The sequence below is a fragment of the Delphinus delphis genome, chromosome 6, assembly GCF_949987515.2.
Source record: "Delphinus delphis chromosome 6, mDelDel1.2, whole genome shotgun sequence".
NCBI classification, from domain to species: domain Eukaryota; kingdom Metazoa; phylum Chordata; class Mammalia; order Artiodactyla; family Delphinidae; genus Delphinus; species Delphinus delphis.
The window spans coordinates 35,657,669-35,668,742 of NC_082688.1; the positions used below are offsets into that span (position 1 = coordinate 35,657,669).

An 11,074-nucleotide genomic window follows, 5' to 3' on the forward strand; every position below is an offset into this window, starting at 1 on the left:
ATACTCCAAGGATGAATATGAAAAATATATATATGTATATAACTGTCTTGATTCAGAAGGACTTCTCAGCTTTTTGATCATTGTACACAATTCTCAAGCATACTTAATTAGATAACATAAAGTCTCTATGAGAGTCACAAAATTTTAAATCTGGAAGAGACCTTTCAGATTATCTCATCAACCTCCTCAATCTACATATAAGGAAACTGAGGTCAAAAGAGATAAGGAGGCCTATCCAAAGTTATTTAGCTGGTTAAGAACACAGCTAAAACTGATTCACATTTCCCTGATTAAAAAAATAACAATCATCATTTCGAATAAAGATTAAAGAAAAAACAAAAATCTTCCTTCAAAACTAAATTTGCAGTGGCTCTAACACCTAAATTTACCTAACAAATATCCATTTTATTTCCGTGGAGTTTAAAAACTATAGAAGAGGCATTTTAATTGGAAAGAAAAGCATACATTTGAATTTGTCAGTTTACCATCCAAGAGCGTCCCAAGTTGGTACACAAAGGCTATAGCAATGCCATGACCAAAAAAGATGGCTCTTATATAAGAACTTAAAATATCAGTTTGGGAATAAAACTTCTCTGAAGAATTTAAATGGCTTAACAAATATAAAACAGCTATAGAGAATAACTGCAAAGGCGCTCGCTGTTCAAAAGTGAGAGCAGAATTCATTCACTGATTTTTTTTAAACTAGACAACTTAAGGCTTATTTAAGCTTTCAGATTTTATTATACAGTCTTTAAAGACAACATTTCTGCTCTAACAGTCTACCAACTGGTCATTTCAGTCCTTGTGCTCTTATTTCTCTTCAAAGAACTTTTAGCCTAGATATTTCTTTTTGATGAGATAGTTATCCATCTCAAGGAAATTTAAATCAAATTCACAGCTTGATATCAAGCCTAGTTTTCTTTAGAACGTGATTAACAGTTTAATTTCAAATTAAAATTTCTGACTTAGTGAGCCATCCTGATAGTGACAGATTTGAAACACTACTGACTCTAGTGTTAAAATTTCTGCCCACTCTTCGAATGGGGCTTTCAATTTGAAGTAAATCAAACTGGGACAGAGAATTCAAATGTGGGAAACAATGGTCACAAAAAAATTCAGACAGAATACAAGATGCTGGTGGGAGAAAATAATGCTAAATTTATTCAGACAAGTCCAGCTGTTCCTGACATAAAGTCTTTATAGAGTAACTAATCCTATCTCAAAACACTTCCTTCACCTTTCCCTCAGCGCTTTTTCCTGTTATTACACAGTATCTTATCCTTGAAGCTATTGTACAATCCTCACTTCCACTTCTTCCTCGGTTTATTCCCCACCCTCAGACTCTCTTGAAAACATCAATACTGAATTATCCCCAAAGCACAATACCGTCTGAAATATACACACAGTCGAAAAATTCAAAACACAACAGAGTTTTGGAAGGAACCTGAAAGTCATTAAATTAAACACTCATTTTATACACTGAGAAATGGGCTCTGAGAAGCTTACTTATTCATTGCGCATAAAAGATCTCCTAATTCAACCCCGTAATCTGAAATCAAGGTAAATACAGCCTGAAGAGAAGATTTCTGGAGTCACCAGTGCGAGTTGGTGGTGGAGCCCCGGCTAGAACGCAGGCCTGCTGACTCTCCACTCAGCCAGTTTTCCCACTACATCTGCAACTCTTAAAGTTGAAGTTAACTGCCGGCTACGATGTGAAGGATAAAGGGAATCAGCGAACACAGTCCAAGTCTCCTTGTTTTACGTGGGGAAAGGGGCCCATCTCCCGAAATTTTTCTGTCCCCACAGCTGCAGCTGCTGCTTCTGACTGCTGACGCTGGATTAGGCCCAGGACTGTTCGGTCCTCAAAGGCCGAGCCCTCTTCGCGTTTAAATGACTGACCGGCTTTCCTAATAGACAGGGGAACCTCGGGGGTGGGGGTTGGAGGTAAAATAGGCAGAAACGCCACTCCTCACCGAGGCCATGGGCGCCCAGCCATTTTTGAACCACGGCCTCAGGCCTTGGAGGGGCAGGGAGAAGCCCAGCCGGTCCGCGGAGTCGCGTGGAAAAGAGCTCGACTGAGAGGCCACGAGCCGAGCCCCGCCACGAGTAAGGGACACAGGGGGGACGCGGAGGCCGGCGAGGGGACACGCGCTAGCTCCACAGCCCAGCGGGCGAGGCGGAGGGCGGGCAGGGGTCCCCCGGCCGCAGTCGGCTCGGGGTCCGTCACACACATACTCACTGCCGCGGCTGCGACCAGGAAGCACCAACCAGGAACCAAAACGCGTAGAGGGACGGGGAGGGGCGAGGACAAATGAGGTAAGAAAACCGCGTCCGCGCGAACCCGGGAGAAGGGAAGGCACTTCCGGGGAAAACACAGCTCCCGGGAGTCGTCTTCCGTCCCCGCCCACCCACCAGGCCTTCTGTACGCATGCGTAACAACTATTAACCCTTTCCTTTCCCCTTGATGTGCCTGTCTTGCTCTGGTCCTTCCCCCCAACGGCTTCTTTCGCAGATATTTAAGCTGCATCTGTGACAGAGGACACCATGTTTGAATGACTTGCACAGAAGATATGCTACTTACCGAGCAAAACCGGGGAGAGTTAGCGCCTTTCTGTGCTGGCGAGAAAAACTACATCTACCATGATGCTCCGGGGCGAAGTTTAGCCCGCGCTCCGCCTCCTTTCCCCCTGACCTCGGAGGACATCCTCCATGTGCCACGTGGCGCGGGAGCGGAGCCGAGACCCAGCAAGGGGACGAGGACCGGTGCGGCAGACGGCTTGGCTGGTGTACTCGGGGAATCCCAGCGAGGGAGAAGCCTCTTTGAGAGCGCCTGGTTTAGATCCTTCTCTCGAGCTAGGTGACCTTAGGCAGGTCCTTCCCACCTCTAAGTTGAAGGTAAACTTAGTTTACACTGGGGCGCTTCCGGCTCCTTTTTTCCCCTAGAATACAAGACAACAGATTTAACTCTTTGTGAACCTGGAAGAGCTGAACTCTTGCGAAAGATTGAAGTCAATACTGGTCCTTTGGAAGCCTCCGGAGGCTACAGATTGTGTTGGAAGCCCCTGGCTTCGGTTCCTCGTCTCACACCTTATTTTAACAGTAATACTAAACCCAACTGTACATCTTTATCAATTCGTCGGCCCTTGGCAACAGTCTTGAAAGATGTTTGACATTGATTATTTTTGCCAACATTTATCGAACATGTGTTTAAGAGCCAGGCAGTGCTAGCAATTGCGAATATAGTGGTAAATGTTTTTTAAAGTCTCTGGTCTCATAGAGCTAGAGTCTACCTGAGAAAGCAGAATACAGATAGTTTGCTTATATCTAAGAGTTTGACCGGAAAAATAATTAGAAATTTTAGTTAGCATTATGGTAAGTGCTAGGAAGGAGGACAAGATACAATGAAAAGGTAAAATTGGAGGACCCGTTTTGCAGAGGAGGAAACAGGCTAAGAAATGGGCCACAGAAATAAGATTGTTTATTAGGTAATGTGTATTGTGTAGAACAAATGTTATCTTAAAAATAATAATATACTGAACATTTATCAAGTGCCAGCCTTACTCCTATAAATTTACTATGTATAAACTTTAAAATTTTAACAACCCTTTGAGGTTGAGAGTTTTTAAAAAAGGAAATAGATTCAGCGGTTAAGTAACTTGCCCAAGGCCACAAGGCCAGGAAATGCTCCCAATTACTATGCCCAGTGCTCTCACTATTACTCCTGCATTCAACAGAGATTTGCTATGTTCCCATGCTCAAAATGCTTAGGCACCCCCAACAGGTTATGTCATAAAACCTAGAATTCTTTGGATGTCGTAAAGAACACTTCATGAGCTGACATCTGCCTACCTCTTTACCACCATGCTGAATACTGGGCCGTTGCCAGAACACACTATGCTCTATCATATCTGTGCCTTTACAGAGAGCATTCCTACTGCCTGTAAAGTCCTCCCTGTCATTCACCCTACTCTGCTCAAGACTGAGTCTTCAGGGAAATTTTCCAACTTAACCAGACAGAACAGGCATTCCTTCCCTCCATCAAGACAGTTATATTGTCTTAAAATTGTCTCCTAACTGGATTGTGGGCTCCCAGAAGGGTGAAGCTTTGACATTTTATCTTTGTATCTTCACCAGCTAATATAGTGCTTGACAGACAGCAAGCACTCAGTAATGGTGTTAAAGGAATGAAGGACCTCTTCTAACTACCTGAGGTTCTAGGAAACCAAGAACCAGATATGGATCCACCAGCTGTCAGTTCAGTGGGAAACATGTCATGACTCCAAATAACTGGAATGCAGTGTAGTGTTCCATGATACTAACATGGTGTAAAGAGCTGCAGGGACCCCAAGGATACAGAGATTTCTGACCAAGAAGAGTAGTGTATATATACACGCACCTTGCCTTTACATGATAAGTTCTCATTTAGACTGTTTTTAGAAATCACGAGATTCAGTCTCCTATTGTGATGGGGAAACTGAAGTTTTGCCAAGAGTCACGTGGCAGAGGCAGAACTGTGTGTGTAATCCAGGTCTCTGAGTCTCTCCCCAAACCACCTCACACTGTCTCTGCCCCACACCTCTTGAGATCACAAATGGTAGCATGCACAAACATCCTGGAGCCTCTCTTAGAATGTCCTAAGGAGTCCATTTATTTGAGAGAGGAAGCACCTGCTTTCGCCAGGGCAGTGGCAGTACTGCATCAACAGTGAGCAGCTGAATTAGGGTGAGGGGCCAGGAGAAAGCAGAAACCTGCTGCAGAGGGCAGGCCAGGTGGGGGATGTAGTGTAGCAGGATCTGGGCAAGTGACTTACCCTTACCCTTCTGTTGCAGAGGGAGGAGCTACCTCCTTTATTTTATTCTGGTTTAGTGGTACCTAGAACCTCTGAAAAACTAACCATTTTGACCTTTTATCAGTTGCCTTTCCATTACTATCCATTCACTGGCAGCCTACTATGTAATAACCCCTTGTGAGCCACTTCAGGTATATTGTCTGCCAGATATATTGTAAGGGAGTGTTAGCCCATTTCACTGGTGTGGAAATTGTGACTTGGCGAGGTCATGTGACTTCCTCTAAATGACAGAGCTGGTATTCAAACTCAAGTCTTGTCTGAATCCAAAACCTATGCTCTTTTCTATGCCCAAACTGCCTTTCAAAACTAAACTCCTCGAGGGTGGAGACTATGATGTCCTGCTCTGTCTCTCCAGTACTTAACCCAAGGCAGAGTATGTTTCAGGCTCCCAGAGGTCACTGGTGGAATGAGTGGATTCAGCATGGAATGTTTGCCAAATGAAAGCCTGGGTGCTGTATGAACAGTGTTGTGGAACAGCAAAGGAGGGAGCTGCTGGCTGCTTAGGAGCAGTGGAGAAGCCTCCTGCAGAGGAGGAGGCCAAGTAAGTGGTTAGTAAAACAACAACAGCAGTCCAGCATTCTAATCGTAAAGAGCACAAACAGGCAATTCACAGAAGAAATCCGAAAGGCCATGAACTATGATAAGTGTTCAACATCACTAATAATAAGAAAAATATGAATGACCTCATACACTGTGGATGGAAATACAAATTGGAAAAGCCTTTTAGGGGAGTTAGTTGACCGTATCCATCAAAATTGTAAGTGAGCTATGTTTTTAAATGTATGTAGAAAGATTGTGATAGAAAAAAAAAAGGAAACAAATATTCATCAATAGGGAATGAAATAAACAAGGATACAGCTATACTATTTTTTTAAGTATGCTGCTTTTAAAAGAATGAGATAAATCTGTATGTACTGACATAGATCTCCAAGACATACAGTTAAGTGAAAACAACAGGCAAATTGCAGAGCAATAGGTGTATTATGTACTCATTTTTGTTATAGTTTAAAGAGTTTGTGTGGCTGTATATAGATATGTGTGTATAGAATGCATAGACAAAATACTGGATGGATGTCAGTAACAGTGGTTACTGACTTCTGAGGAAGGAAGTGGGAGTGGAAGGGAATAAAGAGGGACTTTTCACTTAAAAAAAAAAAAGAGACGTAATTCAGTGAGAAGAACACACATCACTTCTGGGATACTCCTACCAAAGCACATAACCTGAATATAATCATGAGGAAACTATGAGACAAAAACAAATTAGGGAACATTCTACAATATACCTGACTCTTAAAACACTTCAAAAATGTCAGTCATAAAAAACAATGACTGAGGAATTGTTCCACACTCAAGGACAATGAAAGAGACATGATACATAATAAATTCAATTCATGATCTGGGATTTTCTTTTGCCAGAAAGGATATTATTGGGACAATTAGCAAAATCCAAATAAATCTAGATTTGATGACAGTGCTGTATTGCTGTTTTTCTCCTGATTTTTATATTTGTATTACGGTTATGTAAGAGAATGTCCTTGTCTTTTTTAGGCTGTGTAATCTGAAGTACTTTCAGTAAAAGGACATCATGTCTGAAACTGATTCTCAAGTGGTTCAGAAAACAATTGTTTTGGGGGCAAGGGAAAGGGAGAGAGAAAGGAGAAGGATAACACAAATGTAGTAAAAAGTTAACATTTTGGGAATCTGGGTAAAAGGTATTCAAGAGTTCTTGGTACTAATTTTGCAATTTATATCTAACTCTGAAATTATGCCAAAATATAAAATTAAAAGGAAAACTAAAAAGAATAAGAGTTTGCCCCGTGGAGAAGGCAGGGGGAATCTTCTGGCAAAGGAACAAGATAAGCAAAGGAAACTGACAAGCATGAGTCTTGCATTGAGAAACAATCAGTGCCTCTGAGTGTTCAGAACATGGCATGGTGTGGGGAGGGCGGGAGGGGAGAGAGTAAGAATCATGAGCAACACAACCCACAAATGGACCCAGTTCCCTGCTACCTAATATCGGAAATGAACATTAAGCCTTCTTTATGCCCAGCCTCAAGCCCTGCAAAAAATAACTTGAGTTCTTATGGCTGCCCTGTCATTTCATTGACAATTTCTCTTCATCCAGTGACTATAGAATAAGAAACCCTAGGACAGTGGCTGAAAGGGACGTCTAGGACAACTCCATCATTTTGCAGAAGGGAAAACGAAGACCCACAATGAAGGCAGGATTTGCAAGTTCCCAGCAAGTGTTAACACTGGCTTCCAGTTCACAGTCCATTACTCTTTCTGTTGTGCAAAATTCCGAAAGGTTGAGGCAGAAATAGAGACTGACAAGTGAAGTGAATGTTACCCTTTAAAGTTTGGATGTTTTTCATTTGCCACAAATACAGACTTAATGTCAGTACAGTTTTAAAATGTAATTATAGAACCTTGTTCACTTAAAGCCCATATGTTGCAGCTGGTAAGCAATATTCAATTCAGGCTCCTAGTCTGAGGCAGCAGTCAAGGTGATTCTCGGGAATTCTCAATGACATTGGTACCCATCTGGATTTGTTGAAAAGTTTAACATCCTTTTTTATTATTCATGATTTTGCAGTTCTTCACATTGCAAGGTGATAGAGCACACAATTTTCATCCATGAAACCATTCTTGAAAATTTAGACATTCATATAGATGGCTTTTAATTTTTCTTAGAGACTGCTTTTCCTTATAAAATCATGAAATTTAAAAAATATACACCATAAATTAAACTATATAAATGATAATATTCTCATTCTAATTAAATCCTAGGGATAAGGAGCTAGTATTTCAAGAACTGTATTCTCATTCGTTATTATTCCTAGTTGGAATTGTGTTTCTCAAGGCTTAGGTCTAAGTGACTATATAACAAACATTGAGTAGCAAGACTTTTGAGATTCTAATTTATTTAAGAATCATTAGATTCCATACAAAAAATCTCAAAGCACGTCATCAATAATGTGAGGTTACAGAGAAACACGTGACGAGTCTTTGGAGGGCCCTAACAGGAAGGGAGCAACATCACGGTTTGAGGGGGTTTAGTGTGTTTTTAAGAGAGACGTGAGCATGTTTGTGGCTGTGGGAAAGTAGAGAAGAGGTTGAAAAGGCAGGAAAGACTTGGGAATGATCAATCAAGTGACCTACCAAGGTAGACAGGAGGGGATTGGGATTGGCAGTTTCTCAAACTCTAATGTGCCCATGAATCACCTGGGGATCTTATTAAAATTCAGATTCTGACTCAGTAGGTCTGGGGTAGGGCCTGAGATTTTCCATTTCTAACAAGCTCTCAGGTGAACTTGATGCTGCTGGTCAGTGAACTACACTTCGGGTAGCAGAGGAGTAGAGTTGTGAATTGTGTGTTCATTTGCCTGTTTCCCTCCAGACCCTGAAGCAGAATCCTTCCATATAAACCCTATTGCCTAACACAGTACCTGTCATATAAAAGTTTGTTGAAAGCATTGAATATATGAAGATGTGCATTTGCCATCGTCTATAACTATGGAAAAATGAGGAGGAACCCTAATAGTCGAATGACACAAGACTGGATAAGTAAATTTTAGCACAAGTATACTTTGGAATATTCTTAAGTAATTTAATCTGTCTTTTGAAGTCCATATGATAATATGGGGAAATTCCTATGATAAAAACTTAGAAAGCATGTGAATTTTTACCTATATGATAGCCACTGTGTGAAATTATGCATTTGGGCAAGAACCAGAATGGAATAGAAAAAGCAAGTTTGATATGTTGGAGCAATAGGATCATAGATGAATTTTTACATTTAGATATCTGCCAATGTTATAAAAATTCAGGTGAAAAGTAACACTGTTACACATATGAAAGAAAAGAAATCAAACATGGATATTCTAACTGTAGCAAATCAAAACAGAGGTGAGTAATTCCTACACGTGGTAGCTTAGATTGGGTTTGTATGTATGGTTTAAATATATATGTATATATTAATTTTTCTTGGTGCAGTCATTCTTTTATTCTGACTTGAAAGCTTCTTTCTTCTTTTGTCTCTTCTTTCCTTCCTTTCTTTTCTTTCCTTTCCTTTCCTTATGCCCCTCTCCCCTCCCTCTTTTTGAGACATCTCTCCCTTAAGGAATTCCCATTCCCAGTGATAGCTCATCAAAGGAGCACATGAATAGCTGACATTATGTAATGCTTTGACATTTGGCATTCCCAAGGCATTACCCCACCCCTGATGCAGAATAAGTTGTCAGAGCATGAAATTGGTATTTTTACATATTCTTAATGTACAGATGTCAGTCTGAAAACCATTCACTAGTATTATGATTACATTCTTTGTCTCATTTTCTTTCTATGCCAAGATCTGTTCTTGGGATTTCTTTTCTTTTGGGAGTTTCAAAGAGGGAAGACAAAACTTTAATAATCCAGCTTATTGATTCTGCCAAAAGGTAAAAGTAAACGTTTAAGTCTCATTTTTGGCAACGATACTTCTGGCACAGGAGCAGAGATGTAACAAGAAGGACCAGATAGATGCAAAGGGGAAGTACAATCGGTGGCCCACTTGATGGTGCCAGATTCCTCAATGTGTTGCAGTTTACAAGTTTGTTAGTCTGTGTTAATCACAGAAATGAATGGTCTAGGCTTGTGGAAGAAACAACATGTCTAAAAATAGGAAATACACAAAGTAAGAATGGAAGATACTTAGGGACAGTCCTGACTATCTTCCCTTGTGTTCAGCAATGCCCCTATAGGGTCCCTGACAATGGGCATCCAGTCTCTGTTAACACCTTCACTGATGGACATCTCACTGCCTCACAAAGCAACCCACTTCATACTTGGACAGCTGGCAAATGCTGTCTAACATACTTTCCCCCTTCCGGTAACAGTACCAGCTTCCTTGGATGAACTGCTACTTCTTCGTACTGTGTGGTTCTGACAGGACACGGGTGGTGTGCTGCTCCGTGGCCTGTTTGCCCTCACATCCCGCCTTGCCTTTCCCCTGCCCCTCTCTGTATTGCACAAGGGAGGGCGCTGACCACATAGGCCCTCTGTCCCAGACTCCCATGTCAGCTGGGTTTTGGCAGGTCCAACCAATGGGAGGCATTGGCAAGAGATTGGAGGGGGAGAAGTCAAGGTATTTGTCCCCCTTTATAGAGAGGGAAATGGTATCAGATTCCTATACTGCAGCTGCGTTTCCTCCATGTCTTAGAGTCAGCTCCCATTGCACAGATCCACCATGATTCCAACTTCCACTGGATGATTCCTGCAGCACCACCACCTCCCTTTATCCCTTCAATTTAGGATTAGCAGTGGCCTGGTAATACCTGAGAACAGTTGGTTCACTGTTCTCAGGAAGGCTCCTGAAGCCCTTCCATCACTTGTGTATAACCAGTAAACTCCCTCTGTTCAGAGTGATTTATATTTCCTTTTGGATCCCATCTGATATGATTCCACTTGTGACCAGGCCTGACAATCATAGTGCCTACTTCCAACCAAGTGATTGGCTCTGTTCTGGGCATGTGATGCAAGCTGGACCTATCAAAGTCCTACTCTAAGGCTGTATATATGCTTTTCAATGAGGGTGACTGAGCTTGGGTAGGGTAGGATTGGAGTCTGCAGCTATGTCTACAACACCCATCTGCAGAGTGAGAGAATGAAGCTAGCACAAAGAAAGAACCAGCAAGGAATGGGGAGACATCCAATGACATCCTTCAAGTTCCTAAAGTCCCTGAAGCTCTACCCTGAAACTACCATTTAATGAATCAAAATAGTCTCTTTTTCCCTAAGTTTTCCTTGATTTGGGCTTCTGTCCCTTGTTTTCCTTGATTTGGGGCTCATAGCCCCAAAATAAGCCTGACTAACAGAGACAGACTTAGTTGGTAGAAAAATATTCCCTTCAGGAAGCCCAACTCTGCTTCTCCATAACCTCTCCATCATTAGCCTGGTTCTCAGCTCTGGGGAGCACAACATTCTTGGCCTCTTCCCATCTATGCAACTCTTCTGACCTCCAGCATGGATCCAGGCCACCCCATTCCCCGCCCTCCCCACCAAGGCCCTGCTACAACTCCTTCTCCCTTCCCAGTGTCTGATGTCTCTACTGGCTCCCACTGCTTCTCACAGGCAATCTTCAGACATGTTGCTGACTCATCCGTGCCTCTCTCCAAGATGTGCTGTTGGCAAAAGCCTCTGGCCCCAGGAACTGGTTAGAAGCTCTCTGACCCTCCCTGTCAAAGA

General features: G+C 42.1%; 1 protein-coding gene across 3 annotated transcripts in view; it reads right to left on the reverse strand.

Moving 5' to 3' along the window:
- Positions 1–2,277, reverse strand: part of ZCCHC7 (zinc finger CCHC-type containing 7) — a 239,448-nt gene extending 237,171 nt beyond the window's left edge. Inside the window, exon 1 of one of the 3 annotated variants that reach the window (XM_060014508.1) lies at positions 2,240–2,277. The gene's annotated coding sequence lies outside the window, so the exon portion shown is untranslated. The other 2 variants (XM_060014509.1, XM_060014507.1) reach the window with 2 other exon arrangements.
- Positions 2,278–11,074: the final 8,797 nt, after the last annotated feature.